The sequence below is a fragment of the Leptonychotes weddellii genome, chromosome 15 (genome assembly GCF_054177405.1).
Source record: "Leptonychotes weddellii isolate Sample4059 chromosome 15, ASM5417740v2, whole genome shotgun sequence".
Taxonomy (NCBI): Eukaryota; Metazoa; Chordata; class Mammalia; order Carnivora; family Phocidae; genus Leptonychotes; species Leptonychotes weddellii.
Window position 1 is genome coordinate 9,105,916 of NC_138383.1, and position 27,769 is coordinate 9,133,684.

A 27,769-nucleotide genomic window follows, 5' to 3' on the forward strand; every position below is an offset into this window, starting at 1 on the left:
GTACAGATCTGAGATTCAACAGTCTTGCACAATTCACAGCGCTTACCAGAGCACATACCCTCCCCAGTGTCTATCACCCAGTCACCCCATCCCTCCCACCCCACCCCCCACTCCAACAACACTCAGTTTGTTTCCTGCGATTAAGAATTCCTCATATCAGTGAGATCATATGATACATGTCTTTCTCTGTTTGACTTATAAAAAAATCAAGTCTTTAAAGAAAAAAAGAGCATTAGTAATTCTTATCTTAGATTTACCAAAATAATAATTCTTTGAGGTCTCTAACACAGTATATATTTAAACATAAATACATAAATTAATGCCTCACTTGCTGCCAGCCTAAAAATCTGTTTGAGAAAAAAAAAATAGCCAGGAAATTATGTTATAAAGACTCCAAACTGTAGACTACAAGTGTTCTTCCTAGCTGGGTGCCTTTTTAAAAAGACAAGTGATAAAACTTCTATTTTCAGACAGGTTCCAAGGGTGGTTCTGAGATGACTCCTGAGTTGGTTTATGTTAAAATGGACTGTTTTAAACAATTCTTCCTTCGCAGAGAAAGCAAGTAATAAATATAGTCCCAGGGGCAGCTTCATTCGTTTTTTCTGTTTACTTAATGCACCATCTTTTTATTAAACAATTTAAATCCCCAAGATTGACAAAGCAACAATTGTATTTTTTCCTTAAGTAATATAATTAGAAGATAGATTTTAACCAAAGATTATCATAACACTTTCTTTTTGTTCAAGCTGATATTAACACTTATGCATTAATACATTTTCATCGACATACAGAGTCCTCTATGTCTGAGGTTTCATCAGATAAAAACTTTCCTGAATTCATCTTTTCTCTAATCAATTCATGAGGTCTGATGTCTTTTTTTGAAAAAGATCTATTTATTTATTTTGGAGAGGGATGGGGAGGGGTAGAGAGAAAGGGAGAGAAATCTTCACACAGACTCCGGGCTCAGCATGGAGCTGACACAAGGCTCACTGAGATCATGACCTGAGCTGAAATCATGACCTGAGCTGACACCAAGAATTGGACGCTTAACCAACTGAGCCACCCAGGCTCCCCATGAGGTCTGATACCTTAACTATTAAGTATCCTCAAGAAAAGCAACGGAAATGTATGGAAGATAAAAGTATTTTGGGGTGCCTGAGTGGCTCAGTCGTTAAGCGTCTGCCTTCGGCTCAGGTCATGATTCCAGGGTCCTGGGATCGAGCCCCGCATCGGGCTCCCTGCTCAGTGGGAAGCCTGCTTCTCCCTCTCCCACTCCCCCTGCTTGTATTTCCTCTCTTGCTGTGTCTCTCTCTGTCAAATAAATAAATAAAATCTTTAAAAAAAAAAAAAAGTATTTCAACCACCACAGGCCTTTCAGAAAACTTCATCATCTATAACAGCTTGTTTCTCTAAATGTGTCTATTTTATTCTGCTTTACCAGTCATTTTTACAACATATACCTCTTCTCCTCTGGTCATACTCTTTTCTAAATGAGTTAATACTCTAGGCAGCAGCATTACACAAAAATGTTGAGACAAATAACTCCTACTACGTACCCACTAAACAAGCATATTACATACCTGATGTAAGCCTCACCAAAAAAAAAAAAAAAGGAAAAAAGAAGAAAGAAAGAAAGAAAGAAAGAGAGGGAGGGAGGGAAGGAAGGACGGAAGGAAGGAAGGAAGGAAGGAAAGAAGGAAGGAAAGAAGGAAATCTGTTTGCATGGTAGATTTTACATGCACTATTTTACTTTTGAGGAAATTGAAGCAAAGATAGTTTTAACAGATTAAGTGATTTTCCCAAAAATACTCAGCAAAAGAGTGATGAAACCAGAATTTGAAACTACATTTGCCGACCTCCAAGGCCTAAATTTTTCAATCATACAAAATGGTCTTGCACTTTTGTAAAATAATTATAATAATATTTCCTGTGGACAGCTGTTAAGACAATTAATTCAGGTGTTTACAAAGTGCCTGGAAGATGGTAGCCATTCAACAATTGGTATGCCAGTTTTGGTACCTGGAGGTGGGATGCTGCTGTATGTAAGAAATATCTAAAAATGTAGAGCTGGCTTTCAGATTGGGTAAGGGGCAAAGACTGGAAGAATAGGGAAGAGCATGGTAGGGGGAAAAAAAACAAAAACCAAGCTTCTATCATCTTAGAAAATTCTTTTTTTTTTTTTTTAAAGATTTTATTTATTTATTTGAGAGAGAGAGACAGAGAGAGAGCACATGAGAGGGGGGAGGGTTGGGAGGGTCAGAGGGAGAAGCAGATTCCCTGCCGAGCAGGGAGCCCGATGCAGGACTCGATCCAGGGACTCCAGGATCATGACCTGAGCCGAAGGCAGTCGCTTAACCAACTGAGCCACCCAGGCTCCCCATCTTAGAAAATTCTAAGATTGGAATAAACAGATCACTGGTAAAAATATGGACATTAAACACACTGCTGGTGAACAAACAGAGTGAAATTAGAAGAGCAATAGAGAAAACCGATCTCATTCTAGACAATACCTACATCATCATAAGTATAATTTTAGTAGAAATATGAGTGTTAAATCATTGTTGTTGAGGCTCAGAAGGGAATAAGGACAGAATTTTTGGAAACTGGAGGAAAGAACACCCTTGTTATCTAGTAACAGAAGACTTAACTGGATTTTGTCCTGGGATTAGGTAGAAAGCATGACTTGCAAATAATGAATTTGGATATTTACCTGAGGAATTTCCAAAGCAAAGCATTGAAGGTGCAACCTGGTTTCTTCTTGCTGCTTATAATAAAATATAAGAGGAAAGAGAAAAGTTGAAAAAAGAACTATAAAGCCCAAAGGAACCAGAACTTAATGACTTGGGAACTTCTCAGCTTATCCAGATTTCAGAACATGTTAAAATTAGGAGATTCATGGCCAGCTAAGTGTGCTTGGAAAGAAAGCCAAGGATGTGGCTGGATGACATTTGTTTAGTGCCTTCCAAGGATCAAAAGGTCAGAATGTTCAATCACATAGAAAGCCCTTAGAAGATATTAGGTGTACAAATGATGAATTTCATCAGACAGCTCAGTAGAGGCCAGGAATAGAGATGTGTTTATCCAGGGAAGATTTGTGAGGGAGCCTCTTGTCTTACGAAGTGAATTCCCCAGACACAAATGGGAGACCCACAAGGTTTTCAGAATCTTATATCAATGGAAACACTGTAAGTGTGGACTCAAAGGCACAATGACAAGATAAAATAAAGGAAGGCTATCCCATCCCCAAAATCCTATAGGCAGGAAACAGGCTGATGAAACTGCTTGCCTTAAACATGTACTATCCTTTAAGACACAGGAAGGACAAATCTGAGGGCAGAGCCACAGGTCCAGAGGATGGATACTCAATTCACGAGCCTTGAATTCTAATTTGCATGCTGAATTTTTGAAATTGCTTGGGACTGGTGATTACATTTTTCCTTCTGTTTTATCCTTTTAGATCAGGGATATCTGTAACTATTGATTGTTGTCCTACACGAGTCTCACCGTTGTATCTTGGGAGCAGATAATCTGTTTGTGACTTTCACAAACCCAACAGATGGAGAGGGATTTTGTTACATGATGGATTAGACCCAGAGCCTCATCCATACCTAATTTAAATGATTTCGATGATGAGATTTGGGACTTGGGAGCTGATAAGACTTAGATGAGATTTTGGATTTGAGCTGATGCTGTAATGGGTTGAGACTTGAGGTATCTTGGGGTGAGATGAATATATTTTGCCTGTGAGATGGACGTGAATCTTTGGTGGCCAGGTGCAGCTGAATAGGGCTCCCTGAAGATGTCATACCCTATTCCTTGGAACTGGTGAACATATTACCTTACAAAGAAAAAGGGACTTTGCAGATCCAATTAAGTTAGGATCTTGAGAGAGGGAGATTATCCTAGATTATCCAGATGACCCAGATGTAAGAAGCAGGCTGTAGAGTCAGAGTGAGAGAAGGTGATATGGTGACAGAAGCAGACTGAAGTGATTTGCTTTGAATATGGATCATGAACCAGGGAATGCAAGGGACTTCTAGAAGCTGGAAGAGTTAAGGAAACATATTCTCCCCTAGAGTCTCTGGAAGGAGTGCAGCTCTGCAGATACCTTGATTTTAGCCTATAAAGCTCATTTAGGACTTCTGACCTCCAGAAATATAAGATTAATAAATTTATATTGTTTTGAGCCACTAAATTTGTGGTGATTTGTTACACCAGTAATGAAAAACTAGTACAGTATCATAATAATAACTATTGATATTGTGCTTTTTAATGTATACAGTTAGCTATGGTGATAGATATCTTTCTTCTATGCATTATTCAGATCAGATTCTTAAACAAAAAATACTAAGCAGAGGGGGACATTTCATTACAAAGAAGGGTCCTCCTTTTGCTTAATGCCTGATATGTTATGTTATAATGAAGTGAAATATATATTAACTGGACCCAAATGGACTATTTTAAAGATTTAATATTTGCTATTTATAACAGGTTTTTACAATATCTTGATCTATATCAGTTCAAACCTCTAGACAATATCATTTTGCCTCCAGAAGTCCCTTTTCCCTTGTAAATTGCAACTTTAACCTACAATTTGCAACCTACAATCTTGAGCTACTACAATAGCAGATTTGCTAACATTTTTTTCTAGAATGTCCGATATAATTGAATTTCACATGGAGATTTTTATTTGGCTTAACGAAATTGATAAAAATGTGCTAAAATAAATTCTTGAAAGAAATTTGTATATATATTTTTTGGTTGGTCTGAATCTGGGGACCATATGGCTTAATAGTGTGAGCATTCTTTTCCAAACTTTTTAGATTGCACATTCCTATCATTACATATTTTAAGCACAACCCACAGTATATGTAAATTTTTATATTTATATACTATATAAACTTACTATATTATGCATATTGTATATCATATACAAAAACAAGTTTTAAAGAACGAAACACAAAAATTGAAATGAACCTCTTTCATATTTTCTTCTTATACCCCAGCAGGTCATTTTATATATCCACAGAGATGGGCACAGCCAGTTTGGAGACTGCTGATGGCAAAGCTTGGATGGTAGAGGCAAGCAGACCTTGTTTGAGGACCAGCTCCTTCTCTCCAGTCATTGTGATCTCTGACAAATTAAATTGGTTTGCTGAGTGAATTAATTCACTTAAGCACAGCAGACAGGTGGCCTTGTTTCTGGAAACTAGAAAAAGCTTAACCAACAGTAGGGTAGTAGTTGTGGTTATTATTATAGTATATTATAGTGTTATTATGTTATATATAGCCTATGTATATTATTATAGTATATTATTATATTATTTATAATACTTGTCCAAAAAACATATCAGACCTTTTGCTTTGTGCTTCTTCTGGGTTTCAGCCTTGCTTGGAAAAAAAAAAAAGTGACATTTTGGTAAGCAAAGAGTTGTCCTTCTTGAGAAATGAACTTGTTTTTTATTTCCATGGTCTCTCTCTACCTACAATGCTTATCTCAGTGGTGTTGGTGTTCTGATCGCTCTGCCTTCCACCAGCCTTTGTGCTTTTACTGGTTTGCTCTTGTCGATTTGGTAATGTATGTTTTATGTTTGCTCATGTTCTGTCATGACAGACTTCCGGAAAACAGAAAAATATTTTCTAGTCTATGTACCTTTAGTCCCACCTCTTACATAAGCTGGAAAAGAAATGTTTTCTTAATCAAATGTTTTATTATAGAGAGCATTTCCTAAGGTGATAGGATCCCTTCGGTTCAGTGAGGGGCACAGCCTCTCATTTCCGAGAAACAGGCTTTATAAGGAAAAGGGATTCTCTTGCTTTCTTCTCCATCTCTCGCCTCCTGGGTTCTTCCCAGCAAGCATGATTAATGCACTCTGTACTTATTGATAAATATTACATTCCCTTATTTTTAATGAACCCACCCTTCTATAACAGCTTGCGATTTATTAAGTGCTTTTTCAATTGTGGGAAGAGTCCCGTAAGTTGGTTTAATTGCAGCAGAATGATTTAGCGGGAAGAGAGATGTTGGCTTCTTATTCTTGAGTCTAAGAGATTTTTATTCCTTTGTGTTTTGAAACTACCACTTCCTCCTCTGACCCCCACCCCACTGTGCACACACTCCCACTCAGGGAAGTCAGGTATAAAATTAGAAGGGAAAGAAATAATGCAAGCATGGAAAATATGAGATAACATTTCTAAAAATAAGGCTGGTAACAGAAGTAGTCCACTTTGAAACCAAGAAGAGGGTGTTAAGTCCTCTCCAGACTGCATTTCTCAATCGTTCTTCATTGGTGCTGCACTCCCATAGCAGACTAGGACCTCACATTTCTCAATAGCTTTCCTGGGTCACTTACCTAGGATTTTAGAAGATTGCCCAACATTTGATTCCAAGTTTCTTTTTATATCCCAGAGAAGGGCATGTTCCCACCACATTTCCTTCGTTGCTTATTTCCTTCTCTTCCTGTCTTGTTTACTTCTGCCCACTACGCGGGGCCAGCTTTTGGTTATGAAATTTGTAGAATGTTCTTTAGGCTTCTCCAACTTCCAGCACCTCTCTGCAGCAAGCTGATGAGATGTCTTGGAGAATTATTAAGCCCATTCTCTCTACCTCCTAACAGTGAAAACTAGAACAGGTTGGACAGAAGTTATAATTCAAACTAGAATATGGAAAAACTTGCTTAAGAACAAAAGCTGTTCAAGAATAAGATGACTGACTTGGGACAGCACACAAAATCTTATATATATATATATAATGATTATATATAATGATATATATATATAATGATTGTATATAATTGCGTATGTCATAATATGTCTTATTATGGCAGCTGGAGGGAGCTATTAAACATAGTTCACCATTCCAGCATTTAAAACCTTCCAATGAATCTCCACTTCCTGCAGAGTAGAAGGTGAAATCCAGGATGGGTCGACCTCCCCACTGCAACTCTGATTCTCTCCTGTCACTCCTTATTTCCCTGTTCTGCATGATCTTCCTTAAACACACAAGGCTCCCTCCAGCCATAGGGCCTCCTTGGAGTGTCTGTTCTTTGCCTGGATTCCTCTTTTCTCTGATACTCCTGTGATTAATTCCTTCATGTGCTTTATGTCTCTGCTCAGATATCTTTTTCTCAATAACTTCGTGGTCTTCCTAACTTTGTTGCTCTGCTTATTTATAGAAAGGGATTCAGGGAGATTAAAACCCTACACCACTGCCGTAGCATCCTTTCCAGAAACTACTGCATGTTTGCTTTTAATTCAACAAATGGAGAGAAGTTATGCTCGTATAATTTCTGTGGTTAAATCCAGGGAGCGCCTGGGTGGCTCAGTTGGTTAAGCGTCTGCCTTCGGCTCAGGTCGTGGTCCCAGGGTCCCAGGGTCCCAGGGTCCTGGGATTGAACCCCGAGTCAGGCTCCCTGCTTGCAGGGAGCCTGCTTCTCCCTCTCCCTCTGCTGGTCCCCCTGCTTGTGCTTTCTCTCTCTCTCTGTGTCAAATAAATGAAATCTTTTTTTCAAAAAAATACTCTCTTACAGCATACCCTTTTAAAGTTCTGTTTAACCTTGGGATTTTGTCACTGAATCTTTCACTTGAGAAATCTCTCCTTTTTCCTTTTAACTGGGATTCTTGGGTGTCCTTTTTGCTGCTCAGAAGCCCTGAACTATGTGTGTGTCCCTCTCTAGTCTGGCTCGTTCTGAATTATGCTTTCCTCTGTTCTCACGTCTTATCAAAATCTATTTGGTTTTGTGGGAACTTTTCCCAAAAGGCATATTCATTGGGGGGAGAGGGGGAAGCTGGAAAACCCATGTATTTCCTTAATAATCCAAAGGCATGCCTTTCAAATGGTGCGGTTCAGACATCAACTATAAGCATTTTTCTAGCTTTCTATAAGATGTGTTCTCTCCCTAGCAGCCAAGGAATAGAAACCTTCCGTCTTAGAGAATATTTCTGTCTTTAATGGCAGTCCAGGGGGAACAAAAAAGAATTTAGAGTCCATCACGATTTCTCACATAAAATTTTTATCGCTTGCAGTACATGCTGCATATAGATAGGAAAGGTCAACAAGCAAGATGGCTTTCCAGCCCTTAGCTCTTCTAAAGTAGTTACTTTTTCATCCAGTTCCTGAAAGCAAGGAACTAGAGAGTAAAAACAGTATGTGCTCCTCACAGCTGCAATGCCAAGATAGCTGCTATTTCCCAGGAAGGGATACGTCAGAAGAACTGGGACACTGATTGGAATGAAATGAGATAATCTTGATATTGATGATATCTACTTAGAGCTACATATTGCTGAATTCCTTGTCTGTTCTCTCTGCTTTTAATTAATTGAGTTAATATTTTTTCATTGCCTTTGCCAGCTCAAAAATAGAGAGGGCAGAGTTTTCTTTGACTCCTAGCATCTTTTTCCCTGTTCTTTCTGTTAAGGTTTGCATGGCCTCCGTCACACACCTATAAATGGACAAATGAAATAAAAGAGCTCATAATATTGGATTAATACCAGTGACATTTCTAAGGAGAGGCAGTATTACTTGTGGGGAGTGGTTAGAGATCATGCAACTCATAAAATTTTTTAAATTAAGCAATATCATTTGAGACTACTTTTCGAATAATAACGTAAAGCTAATAGTCGGGTGTCCTAATATCAACTGCATTGTTTTTTAAATGCATCTAATGTCAAATGTTCCTGGTGTGTTAGTTGGAAGTGAATACGCACTGCTTTCACTGTCACGGGATTCTCCAAACATTCCCTCAATATTTGTTTCACTAATATAATAAGTGTTGACGTCAATACTCTTTCCTTGCTTCCAACTGTATTCACTCCATGATGGTATCAAATAGTTTCCTGGATGAAAGAGATAATCATAAATATTTTATTATGGTAGAATCATTATGTCAAATACTTCCTGATCTTCTCTTTGAACTGTTTATTTTTTGTTCTTAATGGGACACGGTTTGAATGACAGTTTTGGATGTTGACATAATACGTGTTATTTGGAATATTTTACGTGTGAATTTAACTATACTTTGACTTTTGACTTTGACATACTTAACCACACACACACTATGTGTATATATATATGCAACATATATATATATATGTTGCATCAGAGTATATTACTTCTGTTACATAGCAAATATTCACCTGTATTAAAGCTATGAATTTCACTTTCATTCTGCATCTACCCTAATGTCCATTGAGCTGACAATTATTTTATAAGTACTATATGCAAAGGTCTGTGCTAGCTGAAAAGACCCCTACCTCCAGAGGCTTATCATTCAGACAAGATATCTTATTCCAAGAAATTCTGAGTTCAGTTTTTGTAGAAAAAAGTCTTCCAATATCTTGGGATCTTTTCAGCATAGTGAATATACTAGCTTTAACTTTTTAAAAGTCAGTTTGCAATGATTTATAATGATTTGGGGAGAAACAACTTAAAATGCAAATATTAAACACTAGTCAGCATTTATCTCAAATTAATTCTACCATTAGACTCCAACATGAAAATCCAAGCAGCCAAAGTGGATTAAAAATGCTTGTAAAATATTCATCACATAGTTTAGCAAAACTTCCAAATTTATTTTGTAATGCCTCCTTTATTTTCTAGTAACACAATAAGCAGAATTGAGAGCTTTATTTGAAAGGTGGTACCGTCTTAAAATCATAGTAGTGACTTATTCTGTGGTTACCACAGTTCAAAAACATCCACAGGTCCAAGAAGTAAATTGGATTTGTGTATTTTATCTGGTTTTAACTTTGTTGATATAAACTTTCAAATTTGATAATTTCATTCAATTACTACATTGACAGAAACTCTGCTTGTTAGCAACTGTATCTAAATTAGTGACGTCCTGTTTGACAGAAAACTGGGCTTTTTTATGGTTCAAAAGCAAAATATAAGTATTTAGAGGTTATGCTCCCAGGGATTCTGAGATATCAGTACTAGATGTAGTTGTATGTCAAAGATCCCAGCTCCAATCCACAAAGCTCCAGGGCCCCACAAAGCAACTTTAGAGGTTCTTTAAATAACAAGTGCTAAATCCTACTTTCATAATACTGGCAAGAATTGAAGCTCATGAAAAATAAATTGTAAATCTGGTGTGCTTGTCCACTAGCATTTCTCTCTGCCCTTCTGGATTGATTCTCAGCCTTGCTTTCCATGCAGGGAGCTTCACTATAGGATCTGCAAAGTCTGGGATCTTTCCCTCTGGCCTCTGGCTGTGCTCTCCCCATGAGAGTTATCAGTGGAGGCACAGAGAGTGGTTATGGGCCCTCTGCCAATTTCTTGTGGGTTTGTCCCTCTTCCCCTATGGCTTTTGAGGGTGACCCATCGTCAACATCTGCAACTCTCTCTGGGTTCTAGGAACCCAACTTTCTCCTTCTCCTCTCCAGGCTTAGAGGGTTTATGTCTGGACTGGTGAGCCTCACTAGGCACTTCCAGGCACTTTGCCTTCCCTCTATGATTCTGTTAATCTGCCTACCTCAGCCAATATTCCCTCCACTGAACTCTCTCCCATTAACCCTTTGAGTTAATTGAGTGTGTTTTTGGTTCCCTGCCAGAGCTTTGCTGTTACGCCTGGTTTGGTCTTCTTCCTTGCCATGACTCTATCGATCGGTCCCTCTACTCAGCACCATTCCTTCTCATCAATAGTATGGTAACCACCACCACCACAGGAAAATATCAATAGCTTACTACAGGCCAGATTGAATGCTCAACACATGCTTGAAACTCCACCAGGTGCTTTATCTGTATTATTACCTCAATTGTAGACTCACAATCATCCATGAAGGAGCTGCAATTATTATTTCCATTTTGCAGATGGTGTTAGTAACCTGGCTGAGGTCTCTCATCCACAAAGTTGTGAAGCAGAACTTCAACGCAGGAGCATTCAGTAGGGAAGCCCTACTTTCAACCACTTGACTTTATTTCTTTACTATGCATAGGGGCCTAAAGAGTTAGTATGAGTGCCCAAACAAGGAGCTTTTTATCTTAAAATACCTAAATATTTCCTTTACCTTATCTGAGTCTGAGGTTCCTACCTTGAAAGGCTAGACATCAAGGACTATAATATTCTATCCAAAACACTAATATTGAAAGAAGCAGTATGCCTACCATGCTCGAGATGTGTTGTCCATTGGTGGTTAGTAACTTGGAAGCACAGAGTGACCCATGTAAGGTCTGAAGATACATGCCATTAAGCAGATGGGATGCCTTAGGAAACGAGTATCTCTCACATAAACACTGGTGGCCGCAAGAAGACTCAGACCCAAATTGCCACAGGGGCTAGGTGGAAAGAGGGAAGACGGGTCAACAGAGGATCCACCAATGGTAAATCTTCAGGATTTGGTAGCTTGGTTCTGAAGATGCACATCACCTGTTTCACATGCTTCACAAAGGCCTGGCTTTCTACTTCAAGTATCCGTTTTATCTTCCCAAATATTATTCACAACAGTATTTTAAGCTTAATGAAATGTCACAACACTACACCCCCTAGAGTAATGGTCTTGTGAGATTTGGATTACCATCCTCAAAAATAACTCTCAGCTTAAGGGTTTTAGAAGATACAACCAAACTAACCAATCCACTACTTGGGTTATATTTACTAACATCTTTTTAAGGGGCACCTTACAATTCTCCAGTTTGAATGTAAACTTTTCTTATTCATTTCATGCTTTCAATTTCCATATATTTTTCTATTTTTTTTTTCTTTTCCTAGTTCACTTATTCTCTCCTCTTTAGGATTTTCCTTCCTGAAACTTCATCTATTATCATCAGTTTTAGGAATCAGGGCTCCTGGGCGCCTGGGTGGCTCAGTTGGTTAAGCGACTGCCTTCGGCTCAGGTCATGATCCCGGAGTCCCGGGATCGAGTCTCGCATCGGGCTCCCTGCTGAGCAGGGAGCCTGCTTCTCCCTCTGACCCTCCCCCCTCTCATGTGCTCTCTGTCTCTCTCATTCTCTCTGTCTCAAATAAATAAAATCTTTAAAAAAAAAAAAGGAATCAGGGCTCCTACCTGTTGAACTCTTCACCTGTGACAAGAATAATCAGGCAGTGAGCACCTGGAAGTCAGGTACTCCCAGGTGAGTAATGCTATCCCTTATTGTGCTCCGAGGCTTTCATGTCCTCCTTTCCTCTCCGGAAACAATGTCTTTCATTCAATTTTAAAAGTCAACAGATTAGAAGGGAGTCAGACAAAAGCAAAGCTGTGCAATTGTCCTGTTCTAACTAAGGTTTTATGCTGAAGCCTTTGTACCCCTTAGACAAAAGTGCATTTAGTGTTTGGAAAACACAAAGTGTCCCTACTAATATCATCTCCAACTGATGTAAACAGACATCGTTCCCCCACAGTGCTGCCTTTAAACTAAATATTAGCATGCTGTATGTAAGGATTTTTTTTTTTTTTTTTACCGTTACTATTTAGAACAAAAAACAAAGAGCTGCCTAGATAGTCAGAAAACAGTGGGGCATCTGTTGTTACCAGGTAACCATCTCTTCGATCACTTGGAAAGAAAAACGCCCATGATAATTTTTAGCACATGTTGTCCTAAACATTCAAATGAATAAAAAGCTAGGAGTACTGAGTGTGGAGGAAAGTGGAATGGGAAGATAGACCAGAATGGGGGGTCACAATGACGACTTTAGCACCATGTTTTGTGGATAAAATGCTGAGAGGATCTGGAGGGAAGGACATAATTGGCAGCTAAGGAAGAGGAGGGGAAAAGCAAGATCCTGTAACAAATCTTTGTCCCGAATAGTCCCAGCGGCCACCCCATTCTCATTTACCCTCAGGTAAAAACATGGGGGAAAATGCAGACTAATAGACCACTCATCTAAGCTTCAAATTTCATGTAACAGTGTTATTTTACGATATTACCTGTCTTTTCATTTATTGAAGAGGCCAAACATTCTGCTAAATAGTCTCTCCCTGGAATTTTAGAGTTTGGATGTTTGTCCTGGAAGCTCTAAACATAGAGCCTGATTAAAGTGAAAAAAAAAAAAAATCTGAACAGACATTACCCAAATTTTGACTTTTATGTCTTATACAGATAGTTCCATTTTAATCCATTCCATTCAAATGCTGAAGAATTTGAAAAGATTTTATTTTCTTTGTTGGCCCAAGAGGACTACAATTTTCATTGTCTATATTAGATGACATTAGAAATAGTCGCAAGAAATAAAATGTGTTTAAATTTATTTTTAAAAGGCACTTACACTTCCAGAATTACTTCCAAAATTACATCAGGCTTCCTTCATTTAGCATTCTAAAAGATAGAACGATATTTTAATTTGTGATCTGTGACTACCAGAGCCTTTTAAAAACCAAATACAAGTCATGCCCACATTTTTATCAACATGTCTCTTCATTTCAACAATCACTGATTTTTCTAACCTTAAAATTTCCCAGCACATCCATAAAATACACTCTGGCATGAGTCATGTTATTACTGTGATTCAGGAAGTTCATTGCAGGCTAGCTAACGACACCCAACTTATAAAACGAGATGATATGCAACTTAAACAATTGGTGTTAGGAAAAGAGGACATGATAAGTTTGTCATATGTAAACAGTAGTCTCAAAATAGAGGTGACCAATATTTGAAGAGAGTGATCATTCTGAGAACTATAAAGATGGATGAGAACTAAAACCTTTTCGTCCATCCTTTGGACAATCATTTCCTAAATCCTTGAGAAAATTAGATGTTGAATGCTAAGAGATTGATGCTTTATAAGAATACACAACTTTGGATTGGGAAGTGATCTTAGAATTTTTTTTGCATGGAGTCTGTAACTGTCCTGTGCTTTTAAAAATTCAGCTACTAAAAGCTGGGGCGCCTGGGTGGCTCAGGTGGCTAAGCGTCTGCCTTCGGCTCAGGTCATGATCACAGGGTCCTCGGATCGAGCCCTGCGTCGGGCTCCCAGTTCAGCATGGAGTCTCCTTGTCCCTCTCTCTCTGCCCTTCCCTGCTGCTTGTGCTTTCTTCCTCTCTCTCTCTTTCAAATAAATAAATAAAATCTTGAAAAAAAAAAATTCAGCTACTAAAAACAATGCCTGCTGCCAGGATTTTTCCTGTTATCTCCTGGTTATTTATCTACCTAATCCCACATGCCTTTGTTTCCCTGATTCTAACATTGTGAAGAGAGAACACTCTCTGGGATCTCTTTTATTTTTTATTATTATTTTTTTAAAGATTTATTTATTTGTATTTGAGAGAGAGAGAGAATGGTGGGAGGGGCACAGGAAGAGGGAGAGAGAGAATCTCAAACGGCCTCCCTGTGGAACCCTACTCAGGGCTCAATCTCACGATTGGTCCTGGAGATCAGGACCAGAGCTGAAATCAGGAGTCAGACGCTTAACTGACTGAGCCACTCAGGTGCCCCTGGGATCTCTTTTATAAGGGCACCAATCTCATTCATGAGAGCTCCAGCCTCGTTGCCCAATAGTTTCCCAAAGTCACCTCCTCCTAATACCAGCACATTGGAGGTTAGGATTCCAACATATGGATTTTGGGGGGATGCATTTCAGTCCTTAATATATCCAAAGCATTGCCTCCCAAATGCCAATTCCTATATCTCTGCTGTCCTGAAGGACTAGTGTCCTTCTAAGATGAGGGAGTTAAAACACAGGCAGACACAGAGGAAAGACCATGTGAAGACAGAGGGAGAAGCTAAGGAGAGAGGACTCAGAGCAAACAGTCCTGCCAACATCCTCATCTTGAATTTCCAGCATCCAGAACTGTGAAGAAATACATTTCTGTTGTTTAAGCCACCTAGGCTGTGGCCCTTTGTTATGGCAGCCCTAGCAAACTATTATCATTCCTACTTCTAAACCTCTTGCAATGTTATAGCAGTTTTCAAAACTGGATACATAACTTCTTTAAAGTGATACACATATGTGTGTACATTCTCAGAATCTTGATGTTTTTCTAATAACAGTGTGGCGTCAAAAAAGTGACACACATGTTTGTTTTCCTTGTCATGCAAACATGTATTTTATTCTCTTAAGCATACTGTAAAAACCAACATACTACTGATATTTATAGTGGAAGTGTATGGAATCTATAGGTCAAACCTGGTGGAAGAAACATCGTTAGAATATGGATATTTTCTATCAGTGAAGTTTTCTCCTTTTACTTTGGTCCATTTTAATATCTGTTGCTTTGCTGAATTACATCTTTTATTGTTTTCCCTGTTTATCTTAGGTGTATAGAATTAAATTGATTTCTCTATTTGATTGTATATAAAATGAAATATACTTAAGTCTCTTCCCATAATTTCCCTACATGTTTTTTTTTTTTCTTTATAGCAATGACAGCATCTACTAATGTGGCAAATTTATCTTATTCACTTCCATTTTTATACTGTTTATGTTGTTTTTGTTTTCTTAAGGGTCTAAGTTAGAACCCCAACTAGAATGTTAAATACAAATGGTAATGTTATACATGCTTGTTCTGTTGCACATTAAAATAGAAACATTTTTAAATGTTTCATTAGTAAGCTCTGTATTTCTTATTGATTTGTTAATGTCTGATGTTTAAGATGACAACTTCTATTCCTAGTTTGAGATCATAATTTCAAAAGCATATTTTCTAATGCAAATCATCCACTTATTCTTGGGATAAACCCGAATTGGTCTTGATATATTAGCTTTTTCATTTAATGTTACATTATGTATGTTAATTTTTTTAATTTTTGAATTTATGTTTATATAGATGAATGACCTATCTGCCAGATATATGTATGTTTCTCTTCTTGTTTTGCTTATGTACAATTTAATGCAAAATAATTTACATTTTATAATTATAAATCTATTAATAGGTTCCTCTTTGAGATCTATTTTCAACGTTATACTTATAATAAAGTCCTCAAATCTAGGATCATGCTTCCTAATATGTTATTTTTAAATACTTTGATGGTTTCATGTTTCTTCTCAAGATTTAGATCTGTGTTATGTATATTAGTCTTTAATAAGATATGATTATTGGATAGCCTCTCTATTCCCATCAAAGTGCAAGCCATATGATTATTTCTCCTTATATATCTGGGTGTATTAGTTACCTATTACTGGATAATAAATTACTCCAACAGTTAGTCACTTAAAACAACAATAAATCTCTGCTATCCCAGAATTTCTATTGTTCAAGAATTTGAGTGCAGCTGAACTGAGTGATTCTGGCTTGGAATCTTTAAAGAGGTTATAGTCAATATGTTATCAGACCTCAGTCATTTCAAGGCTTGAACTGAGGTTAGAAGATTTACTTCAAGATGGCTCACACAAATTGCTTGCAAGTTGCTTCTGACTATTGGCAAGAAGTCTTAGTTCTTTGTCACACGGACTTTTTCTTTGGGGTTTCTTGGATGTCCTCAGAACATAGTAGTTGGCTTCTCCCAAAGCAAGTGATGCAAAAGGGATTAAGACAAAAGCCACATTGTCTTTCATAGCCTAACATCAAAAGCCACACATATTTATTTCTACAATATCTTATTTTTGCACAGGTCGGTACTATTCAATGTTTGAAGGGAAGAATGAGGACATGAATGAATTATCAGGAGACAACAAGTATCTGGAGGCTATCTTGGAGGCTGGCTACCATGTCGGATCTATTAATGAACTATCCATTCTTTACCATTAAACTGAATATCCCTTTGGGTTCCAAATATACATTAGTTTATTAATGTATATTATACATTGTATATTAATGTATATTATACAATGTATATTAAATACATTAATAATACTATATATTAATGTAATTAATAGGATAATGTATCTCAAGTTATTCCTCTGTTGTATTTTTTCAAATTTTTATTTTCATAGGCGAATTTCAGAATTATTCTCTCAATTTGAAAACACATGAGGAGAAGTTTTTATTAAGGCATAATTTACATATAATAAAATTCACATTATCTCAAGTAGGTGAGATTATTTAGTGGTGTTGCTCTGATGTATATTCAAATATAGAGCACTATTTTCCAATCTATAATTAGAGTATACCTATCTTTTTTTTATTGTTTTCTATCTTGTTTCTCAGTAGATTTTTTTTCATTTGTTAAATGAACATTTGTTATATTTATTCCTAGGTATTTTATACCTTGCTCCCATTGTGAATGAGATTTTTGTTCCCATTATTTTTCCAAACATTTATTATTATTCTGCAGAAAAGCTATGATAGCTTTTTTAAAATGTGTTAATGTTTGTAATCGTTGAACATTTATGCCTCTTGGGTTTTCAACATAAACAACTCTATCATTTGTAAATTATGACAATCTTATTACCACCATTTTATTTTTAACTTTCGATTAAATGTTAAGTTCTAATAAATTGATTAGTACTAAATAAATAAATTGATTAGTACTTTAGGAACAGTGTTAAATATAAATGTTTGCCATCAGCATCTTTGTTGAGTTCTAGAACTGAGGGAATGATTATAATAGCAAACACTTATAGAGTCCTTATTTTCCCAGCATGCACTTCCCTAAGTACTTTGCATACGTTAACCCATTATTCCTGAGCCTAACTTTATGAGAAGATCGTGCCCAGTTTTACAATGGAGACTCAGAGAAATGCAGTATTTTGCTAAGGGTGCAGGTAGCAGAAACAGGAATTCAAACCTTTGTAATCTGATTCCTTCCTTGATTTCCTTAACTCCTGAGCTACACCACCTGTCAAGGGCCTATTTCTGTGGCACTTGAATTCTATTTTTTTTTTTTTTAAGATTTTATTTATTTATTCATGAGAGAGAGAGAGCGAGGCGGAGGGAGAAAGGGGCTCCCCACGGAGTAGGGAGCACAATGCGGGACTCGATCCCAGGACCCTGGGCTCAAGACCTGAGCCAAAGGCAGACGCTTAAACAACTGAGCCCCCCAGGCGCCCGGCACCTGAAATCTTTAGAAAGGCACACAATTCTGGAATTAGAACTGAGTAGAAGTGGTGTAAAGAAGTGAGAATTTAACCTCTGCTTCATTACAGAGTTGATCCTCATCTCCGAGATGGCATCTTAGATCAAAAACTAAAACTGGAGGGGCACCTAAGTGGCTCAGTTGGTTAAGCGTCTGCCTTTGGCTCAGGTCCTGATCACAGGGTCTTGGGATCGAGCCCCGCATGGGGCTCCCAGCTCAGCGGGAAGTCTGCTTCTCCCTCTGCTTGCTGTTCTCCCTGCTTGTGCTCTCTCTCTCTCTTTCTGTCAAATAAATAAATAAAATCTTAAAACAAAAACAACAAAATGTTAAAGCTGGAGGGAACCACTGAGGCCAACTAGTTCCACCCAGTAGGTCCCAGATAAGGGAACAAAAGGAATCCACAGGGAAACGGCCTCTCCCGTTACCCAGGTACCTAATAAAAGCCACCCGCCTACTAAAAACCGGGTAAAAGAAGATGGAATTAAAATTCGCGTCTTTCTGCTGACGAGTAGTTGGATGCTCCTCCCCTGTTCACTGTGATAAATGACCAACACGAATCTGTGGCAAAAGTGGAAATCTTTGAACGCATGCTCCTTGGGTTCTTAGACGGGGCAACACCAATACTCTTTGATTTAAAACTGACGGCATACTCCATTTGTGTGAAAAGTAGGGACCGTTTTCAAAGTTTGTCAATATTCATTGTACTGTAAGCAACAGACACAAACAGAAAACAAACAAACAAAAACCAGATAAACAAACATAAAACCTTAATTGTGTCTGAAAAAAGGCCTGGATTTGTCTAGATTTTTCACACAGAACTAAGTCTGGTATTCTAGTTTTCCAGGAGGGGGGCGTTCAATGATGGCTGTTTTCCTTTTAAACATATTTTTTTTTAAATGTTCATCTTTTGGGATGCCTGAGTGGCTCAGTCGTTAAGCGTCTGCCTTCGGCTCGGGTCATGATCCCAGGGTCCTGGGATTGAGCCCAGCATTGGGCTCCCCACTCCGCGGGAAGCCTGCTTCTCCCTCTCCCACTGCCCCCTGCTCGTGTTCCCTCTCTCGCTGTGTCTCTGTCAAATAAATAAATAAAATCTTTAAAAAAATTTTTTTCATCTTTTTTGGTGACTAACAAAACAAAATAAAATTAAATTAAAATATTTTCATCTTTTTAAAAATTGTTGTGATCCTTTTATTTTTTGAGGAGGGGGAGTGTTACCAGTCCTACTGGCATGAACATGTTGTTCTTTCATAGACACATGGAAATTCTTATTTTCACTAACTTACTTTTTCTTTCCATGGAAGATTCTTTGGAAACGTAGCATCTCATTTGGAATAGCAGTGAGTGGTGAAAATCCGTTTTTAGCATTTTGCCCATCATTTCTGCAAGACCAATATTCTACTCTGGAAAGATGGTACTCACTGTGTCCTCAAAAAGCAGTCCATATTCCTTAAAATAGTTCTAGGTTACCAGTCTCAAGTTACTCTTTATTCTTACAAGATGGAAAGGGTTAATGATTTGTCTCTGTTTTCCCCGCGAGTCTTTCCAATTCAGTTTCCAGGTGTCTATAACTGGCCCTTCACAAACAAAATACTGCAAGAGCTACTGGTCTTCCATAATCTGTTTTCTCCCTTTACTTATAATTTGGATTATAAATTCAGTAAGAAATCTATCACTAATCTCACCAGCAATGAATGGAAAATGGTCAAATGACGCACAGCTTTGAGCTCCTCAGTGCATAATTTAGATCGAGTGCGTCAGTTGATTGGAATATTCTGACCTTTTCCCCTTTAAAAAGTATATTAGGGGAAAATAGGTTTGGATGACATTCTATGTTTAAAATATTCTGCATTAACAATTTAGGCAACTTCTTTGGTAAAGAGAATGGAAAGTTGGCAGGGAACACCAATACATATACTACAAACCATGGCAAAATCCCCAAAGTCTATTTTACACACCGTCTACATATGGACATGCAGTATGTTATAGAGATGGTTTCATGAAATGCCCAACATTAGAGGAAATGTGTGTTTTTTCTAAGTGACAAGTAATAAGTCATTCTCTGCATATATTACGAAAAAGAACATTAGAAGCTGGATACTGTTGTTTTTGTGTGTGTGAAAGTCTGTTTGATCTGTATAGAGCTGCAGTAAATACTCAGTACATTTTTTTGGTTAAAAGTTTACTTCTAAATGAACAAAAGTAAACCACAGAATTAAAAATTAGCTGGAAATTTAGAATTATGTAGGCAATTGATCCTCTCTTTTAAGTGTAAAAATCTTTCAAACCACATCGTTTAGTATTTTAAATATATGTGCAGACTGTGGGTATGTGTGTGTATATTTTAGCTAATATCTTCATATTTTCAGAAGTAGAGACTTATCTTTGACTTGGAAAGAAATCTGTTAAGCAATAAATAAAATTAGACAATGTGGGGCGCCTGGATAGCTCAGTCAGTGAAGCATCTGCCTTCGGCTCAGGTCATGATCCCAGGGTCCCTGGGATCGAGTCCCACATCAGGCTCCCTGCTTCTCACGTCAGAGGGAGTCTGCTTTTCCCTCCCCCTCTGCCTGCTTCTCCCCTTGCTTGTGCTCTCTCTCTCTATGTAAAAAAAAAAAAAAAAAAATCTTTAAAAACAATTAGACAACGCATCATCTTAAATCAATTATAAATGCACATCTCTGCTTGCGTGTGTGTATGTTTAATCTGTTTAAGACTTAGTTCGTTGGCACGTCAAACCCTTAGTAATATTCACTTTGTTTCAGTTGCTTGTTGGGAGTCATATATTTTCTGAAAAAGATAGCTTTTTGTTTTGTTGTGATGTTCCGTTGAAGATGTGATGAAGAATCTCTCTTCATAGACCAACTGTAGGCTCTTGTATAATGATCCCTTTTGCTAGGCGGTGTGACACAACAAAACAAATAGTTCCTGTATTACATATATGTGTATATTTCATTATCCAGTGAAATTAATATGCATGTCTGAAACAGTCTGTTACACACCTACATGCAGAACACATGCAGAAAACATACAGAAATGCAGAGTGTAAAAGAAACACAGAGGCACGTGAATGGAAGCACAATGGAAATACTTCCTTTTTCCTGTGCTTTGGAGGATGGCTGAGAATTAAATAAATAAATTAATTAATTAATTAATAAATAAATAAACTAATGATAAATGCCATCAGTGTCCCTACTTCTATAAACATCATTGGCCAGGTAAAATTGCTAACCTCCGAAGCAGCATCAAGTTCATGCGGAATGGGAATGGAGGTATAGACTGATTTTTTCCTTCCAGTTTGCATTGTCCATAAATGAAAAAGCTTTAACTTCCTAACATAGCATCAATAAATTAGAAAAGTCAAGTAAGTAGGAAATTCAATCTTCTACCTGTACAATATTTTATTTTATATTCCAAGATGCTTTTACCTACATCGGTTATTTTGTATCTGCTTTCTTAGGTAGGTGATATAGGTATTATCAGCATCCCAGACATGAGGTCGTGTAAGGGGTAGAAACATAAAGTAGAGCAATGTAACTATGGCGGCTGAATGTTCTAACAAGCCGGTGGCCTTGACAGGGCAGGTAACATCTCTTGTCTTCAGAGAAGAAAACGGAGGTTGTGTGTACAGTTAGGTGGTATGGCCATAGGTGGCCGGGCTAAGATCTAGTCTTCTTGGGGCCAACCTAATTTCTGTTTTTCCAGGGCTTACCTAAATTCCACATTTTTCTGAAAGCGTAGAATTTATGTTAATCAAAGATAAACTGGCTATTCCTCAGAATCTTTCAGATTCTCAATGTGCGTAAGTATCTCCAAGAGGGGCACCTGAGTGGCTCAGTTGGTTAAGCATCTGCGTTTGGCTCAGGTTCATGATCTTAGGGTCCTGGGATGGAGCCTCATCTCAGGCTCCCTGCTCAGCGGGGAGTCTGCTTCTCTCTCTCCCTCTGCTCCCCCCCATTTCCAGGCTATGCTTTCTCTCTCTCTCTCTCTCTCAAATAAATACGTTCTGAAATTCTGAGCAGACATACGTCTCAAGGGGACGCTGTTTAACCCACACCTGCCAAAAAATCTTTTTGTTGGAAGGAAAGTTTCATCTACTAAAAATAAAGCTTGAAAATTTTAGGTTTAGAAAGGGGAGCAGTAACAACTTCTTACATTATCATGTAGCAAAACGAAAATAAGAAGGATCCACTAAACCAAATAAAGAAACGGAAGAGACATCGTTGAATATAAGTTGATTCCTGTTTTGCATAAAAGTATAAAGAGAAATGTAAATGCTTTTTGTTTTCATATAGTTGGATTATTATAATATACATATTTATATTTGTACCTTGAACTTCTCACTCAAATATTATGACAACTTCGCCATGACAGTTGATGTAAATCTGCAAAATTTGCTTAATTTCATTTATTGATTTATTTTTTACAAAGTGTTCTTAATTTTTTTTTTGAGGGTGGGAGGGCAGAGGGAGAGGGAGAGACAGAATCTTGAGTAGGCTCTACACCCAGCAGAGCCCAAGGAGGGGCTGGATCTCACAACCCTGAGATCATGAGCTGAACCAAAATCAAGAGTCGGACGCTTCACTGACTGAGCTACGCAGGTGCCCCAAAATATTCTTAATTTTACAGAAGTGCCATGATCTTTATTTTTATGTAGTTATTATTCAGCTCATTTTATTAATATTGTATAGAATCAATGTGTATCCAAGTGACGGCTTGTATAAAATCAAAGACATCTCTCCCACTTCCTTCCCGACCATTTGCTTCGGTCTCTCATTCTCTATAGAAGCATCCACAGTGTTAGATTCTTTTTCTTTTTCTCTCTTTTTAAATTTCTTGGTGATTATCCCATGACTTTAGGTGATATACCCTTATTTCATCATTTTGTGGGATTTTAGCCAGCCACTGTTGGGCTAATTTAATAATCTCTTCTGAATGGCAAGAAAAAGCACATCTAACTCCACTGCAGAAAAGCTGCTAATTCCAAACAAAAGAAGCTGTACATCACCATTTCAAATGAGGCAAATTCCTTTTTTTTTTTTTTTTTTTGAGACAAAATCCTCTTTGGAAGATACATCTCTAATGTAGAGAGAAACAAATCGACCTTACTTGTAACCACCCAAGCAGTTAAAAGCTAGGATAAGCTGTGAATTATACATTAAATGTTGTTGATAAACTTTCTAGATGGGTTTGTGTGGGGGGTTTGTGTGAACGAGAGGAAACAGAATCAAGCTTTTAAAAAACACGACACAAGTGCCATTCTCAGATTTTGTTTGGCTTCCAGAACCTGGATAACAATTACACTGTGGCAGATTATACGTGCTATCAATCTCATATCCATTCCAAGTTTAAACTTCCAGCCAAACATGGCAAAGCATAAATGTAATTGCTTTCCAAGCCTTAAACCTTATTGGGTTGAAATGAAGAAGGGGGAGGAAAAAGTCTTTAATTTTTGTTTTATATACACCAGGAGGAAAAGAGAAATCTTTCATCTGAAATCATTCTGACATTTTGACAATGTAAAAAGTGAGGTCTTCAGATGCACGACTGGATTCCTTTTTGGTAAACTGAAGGTTTACACATGTTCAAATGGCTGAGAGTCTCAGCAATTCTCTTGGTCACTTGGATTTTCACTGTACTCTGATGACAGAAACCAAGCTTCTCCCTATGCTTAAAGAACTTAGGCACTGAATTTCCTCGAAATTTCTAGATTTCCTTTCTTTTTTTTTTTTTTTTTTCCACCAACCACAACAGAAGCTTTTCACAGCCATTCCAACCTCTTTATTTGGATCTTCTTGGAGGAGAAGCTTCACATCTTGAGAATGTCTAGTCTGGATGGAGCTAGAAGGGAGAAAGATAAATTAGAACAGGATGCTACCCATTACTCAGGAGAAGGAGAAGACTCTCAAATTAAAAACAACAACAGCAATAACATCTTAATATTGCAGAACACAATGGTTTAAAACCAATATTTTAAATAAAGCTTTTTCATTATATTTATTTTCCTTCCGCATAACATATTTGTGGTTTTATAGCTCTGTTCTTAGTCTTAATTCAGTTTCCTCCTGTGATTTCTTCCTCTACTTTAATTGTTAAGAATTTCATGTCAGGAAAAACTACCCAGGTCTTGGAAATAGGTGAGCATTTTTCACTGATTTGCCATTTGATTTGACCAGATCACAACTTTGAACGTTGAATATAAATGTTTCCTGTTCACTGCAATCCAAATTATTTTTGTCTATTAGAGAATATACATCTCCGTGGGTCAAATTCTCATTGGAACTGCTTTTAACATCTTACTGGGTTCCTCATTAATTAATAAGTTGAAGAAAATCTTTCATAGTGTTTACCGTATGTAAGTCACACTTTTGAGTTTTGGAAAACATTTGTACCTTGACTGTTGTCACTAATGGAGGCTCCGTATGTCTCGAAGATTAGAAGTTATTTTATAAGCAGTCGATTCCAAGATATGTGCAAATCATACAAAACTGAATGTTTCTTACAGCTGGGAATCAGCAATTCTTGTCTTTCAAGGAAATGGTAGTTTAACAGAGGTTATATTTGGAAGCAATGTAAATCTTAATTTGACTCTCCAGGGAAAATGCAAAAAGGAAAGGAATGCCTTCCTAATGCACAGCTAAACTTTTAAATATCATTTCTTTTTCTTTTTTTTTTAAGATTTGTTTTACCCATTCATTTGAGAAAGAGAAAGAGAGAGCACAAGCTGGGGGTAGAGGCAGAAGGAGAGGGGGAAGCAGACTCCCTGCTGAGTGGGGGGAGCCAGACCCAGGGCTGGATCCCAGGACCCTGAGATCATGACCTGAGCAGGTCCTTAACCAGCTGAGCCACCGAGGCACCCCCTCATCTATTTTTCTATCTCTGCCCCATATGCCAGACTGGGGACCCCTGCTAATACACTCAATACCATGAATGAATAGAAGTTTCAAGAAACCGCCATTGCCCCTCACCATGGATCAACATGCATGCTGCTGAGAACACCAAGTCCCATCATACCTGGGAAAGCCATTATCTCCTGGAATTTGCAATGGGACTTCCCACTCGGAATGGTGAGTTACTTTGCACCCCTAGAGGAGGGAGAACTACTCAATCTCCCCTGGGATCTCATTGCCCTGCCGCCAGCCGGACCTGTTGAAATGCACTCTGCCTGGAATGGAGCACGCACCATTGAAAAAGAGGAGAAGGTAGGGGTTCTGGAGTGGCATATCCGGCTCCCAGTCCATCTCCTCACACCCGACAGTGCTAACTCTTACCCTGCATACCTGTGTGGGAAGTACAACCAGGTCAGGTTCCTGAAGCTGCCAGCCTCTGTCTCCTCCAGACCAGATGGGCATACTCCCGTTTCTTCTGGTACAATCATTTGGCTGTTGTCTTTATTCCCTCCACTGACCTAGTGGCCATTAGAGGACACACAGAAGCCCTTATTAAATTCTCCCAACAAGTCCTAAATAATAGTTGACAAAGCCTGTCCTTACTGAACACTGGAATATCTCTAATGGGCAAAGCTGTCCTCCAAAACAGAATAGCCTTGGACATTATCACTGCCTCTCCAAGAGTTCCCTGTGGCAATATCCAGGGTTGTGTGTTCAGACCTGATGAGTTTGCTAAGGTATCATCTTTATTAAATCACATGAGGTCACAAGTGAACGCCCTGAGGGATCTGACCCCCCAGCAGAGGGGACTTCATAAATCAGTGATTTGGATTATAGGGCTCTTGGCGGGGGGGGAAAAAAAAAGTACTTATTTTGGGAATCATTCTCTTAAGCTGTGTTTTCTTTTGCCCGTGCCTCTAAGGTTACTGTGCATTTGGCTCCGATGAAGCCAGACCGCCACCAAACGAGCCACCTCGTGTTAACAAAACTCCTTGCAGATTGCTCGGGGCGCATTGTGGAAGAGGGGCGCATCAGAGATTCTAGGAGCTAGTCACCAGGAGTGTGGAAGGAGGTCACAGAGAGGACATGACCGCGGGGTGACCCGGGAGCTGGGTTCGGGCCACCAGGGGTTCCTCACCCCTCCCTGTCCTTGAAATGTACAATGTATATTCCACCCCCTGTGATGACAGCAGGAACTGTTTCAAGGACACAGCCTTGAGAGAGATGATATACGTGATGGAATCCCTTTAAGGCCTCTGTAGAAAAGTTTCAGATGGTGGTGCGGAGATCTACTCTGGCCGCAAAGGAGATGAGTCTTGTAAGTTAAGTCCCCTTGCTGCTTAAAACCACCACCTGCCCATGTGGAGTGGCCTGCCCCCGTCTTCTGTCTCTCCTGGCCGTCCCTCCATGCGCGGGGCCAGTTTGGGAACCAACACTGTCTTCTTCCATCCTCCACCTCTTCCTCCTCCCTTCTCTGGGTTCAAGCCCAAGGAACAGCAGCAGGACAATTTAGAATTCAAGAACCAGCTCCAGCATCCCATGTTCTAGGTGCATCTCTCAAACTTAGAAGCTGTGAACCTTTAAGAGAGCTGCTTAACTGTTCTCGGCCTCAGTTTCCTCTTTGGTAAAAAGGGGATGATGATGATCGTCATCATCGTACTGTCAGGAGGGTTTAATCAGCTGATAAATGTAAGTTCACTTTGACAATGCACTCCATGCGTCGCACTTTGCAGGGGAGTTGTGTGGCTTAGGGCCCTTCGACTAATAAAGAGCAGACAGGAATGTATTTTATTTAAATTACCTTCTGACGTTAACTCTCTGAATATCTGACTCTATGAGGCATCTTCCACATTCATCCGGATATTATTACTGACTCCACAATAAAATCTTGGAGGATTTTCTCCTTATCTCCGGCTCTTCACAAGTCCTACCTTTTGGCTTTGGTTCTTTCATTTATATTTGAAATAAACAGAGTTTCAGTCACGTTGTCCCTCGCATTTCAAGTGGTCACCATTAACTTCTCTGCCAGTACTTTGCTATTTCTCTGCTCCTTGCACTGTGCTCCCAGGAACCTTTGAACTTCCTTGAATCAAACATGTGTCACGTTTATTACCATTGCTTTGTTGCATTCTCAGTAAGTCTAGCTGTGGTTGGCTAGGGTGGGGACTTTGTTTGCTCATCTTTCTGTCCGTCTGAGGCCTTAGTAAAATATCTGTCATGTAGCATGTACTCAGTGAATGTTTGCAGATTGAATACATAGAGGAAAAGGGGAATGAATGTGTCGCTGAATCACTAGGATTTCTATTTAGTGCCTGTGAAAATTCCACCCTCTCTTTGATGTCTCGTTGGAGTATCACTTAGTGAATGAAGCCCTCCTTGATTATCCCAGGCTTGCGAATATTTTTTTTCTCCTAAAAATTGCTCCAGGATTAGAATTCAGCTACTACTACTATTACTCTCCCTTCTCCTCCTACCTCTCCTCCTGCTCCCCCATTATTATTATTATTATTATTATTAAAAATTATCTGTTTTGAATTGTTGCTAAGTCTTGAGGGTAAGGACAATATGATACAATTCTGTACCACCATCAAATCCTCACCCAGCATTAGATTCATGTTAGACACTTAGTAAACTCAAGCTTAGGGAAGGCTATTGGCACTTTTCCTAAAAATTCATCATGGGGGCAAGGAGCCTCCCTGAAACTGAGAAGGCAAGAACCCCAGGGACCTCCAGGGAGTTTGTGGTCAAATGAACCTGTTTGGGCTTCAGAAGAGACGCATGAGTGGCTGGCCATCACTGTTGCCCTTTTGGGTTTCCATGTTGGATGCAACAATGACTATAAATAACTCGATTCTTAGAAAAGACAGAGGAAGAGGGCCAGTGCAGAAGTAGGGGAAGCAGGGACATGCCGATGCTAAGTGCAGCCAGAAACACAGGCAGGAAACACCAGAAAACAAGTGACTGGGGATGGAAGCAGATGTGTAGGGAGCCTCAC

At 38.6% G+C, this 27,769-nt stretch overlaps 2 long non-coding RNA genes across 4 annotated transcripts in view; both read right to left on the reverse strand.

Annotated features, from left to right (window-relative positions):
- Window positions 1-14,055, reverse strand: part of LOC115942910 (uncharacterized) — a 465,869-nt gene extending 451,814 nt beyond the window's left edge. The window contains exons 1-5 of one of the 2 annotated variants that reach the window (XR_014140286.1): window positions 13,203-14,055; window positions 11,105-11,275; window positions 8,707-8,835; window positions 6,354-6,623; window positions 2,711-2,761 (exon numbers count right to left, since the gene is read on the reverse strand). This is a non-coding gene — a long non-coding RNA (uncharacterized LOC115942910). Of the gene's footprint in view, window positions 1-2,710; window positions 2,762-6,353; window positions 6,624-8,706; window positions 8,836-11,104; window positions 11,276-12,003; window positions 12,220-13,202 lie in introns of those variants that run through there. The other variant, XR_014140287.1, reaches the window with a different exon arrangement.
- A 9,268-nt stretch (window positions 14,056-23,323) lies between these two features.
- The window catches only part of LOC115942911 (uncharacterized), a 159,045-nt gene continuing 154,599 nt past the window's right edge, over window positions 23,324-27,769 (reverse strand). For both annotated transcript variants that reach the window (XR_014140289.1, XR_014140288.1), the window contains exon 2: window positions 23,324-23,725. This is a non-coding gene — a long non-coding RNA (uncharacterized LOC115942911). The remainder of the gene's footprint in view (window positions 23,726-27,769) is intronic.